Below are 920 nucleotides of genomic sequence, written 5' to 3'. Positions count from 1 at the left end.
ACATATGAACAGGTGTTGAACAATAACTAATTATGTGATGTTTGTTGTGTAGAAATAAGTTACCTGTAGATATCCATGGCCGGTGTTTTATCTGCAAAGAGATTTTCAAGGAGCTCAGGAGCAGTGAATGGCCATGTATGTTGCGTTGAATGAGGAATTTCAAATGTTGTTGTGCTGGCACCTGTTCGTTGTCTGATGTTCACTGAACCAAAGTCGGCAAGTTTCAGACTCCTGGATTTTGTGAGAAGAATATTCTGTGGTTTTATGTCACCATGGATGAAAGCTTTCTTCCTATCGTGGTTGTGCAAGTAACTGATGGCTGATATCAATTCATGCAAGAGCCGAAGACGGCCAGTCCAAGACAGAACTATCTTAGACATAAGAAGATTATCCAAGTTGCCACCTTCCATGAATTCCATCACAAGACCCTCCCTTCCAAAAAGTGATGTCACACCATAGAAGGTGACAATGTGGGGATGCTTCATTCGTTGGAGAATTTTTGCTTCATTTTCTAACCTGTTAGTATTTAAGAGATTTTTAAATGTTGTTATTCGTATAATGTAGCGATTTGGTTTATTGGTAACTTCATCTTGTGTTTATAAAATGTAACCACGCAACACTGATCTCCTTATATTAGAAATACAAGATAAATAAAGAAACGACAATTAAGAAAAATATCTGGAAAGGAAATAATTGGGTGAATAGCTCCGGGGAAACACCTGAGGTATGTAGCTTGGGGAAACACCCATGGGAAAGCTATAGGGGAAAATGGAAATGAATGAAATTTATTGCCCCTCTATGGTCATGATAAAGAAAAACGGGAAAGTTTACAAAAGTGAAAAGACAGGTAGTAACGGTAAAACAACAGTTGTTAAAACAGGCTCATTAATACAACAATAAAAAAATGTTTTGAATAAAGT

At 37.1% G+C, this 920-nt stretch overlaps 1 protein-coding gene across 8 annotated transcripts in view; it reads right to left on the bottom strand.

Moving 5' to 3' along the window:
* Nucleotides 1–920, bottom strand: part of LOC101241905 (influenza virus NS1A-binding protein homolog A-like) — a 23,777-nt gene that overhangs the window by 9,814 nt on the left and 13,043 nt on the right. The window lies entirely within an intron of this gene.

Source organism: Ciona intestinalis, chromosome 12 (assembly GCF_000224145.3).
Source record: "Ciona intestinalis chromosome 12, KH, whole genome shotgun sequence".
In the NCBI taxonomy this organism is placed as follows: Eukaryota; Metazoa; Chordata; class Ascidiacea; order Phlebobranchia; family Cionidae; genus Ciona; species Ciona intestinalis.
The sequence above is the reverse complement of the archived record's forward strand: the minus strand, read 5'-3'. Positions and strand labels throughout refer to the sequence as shown.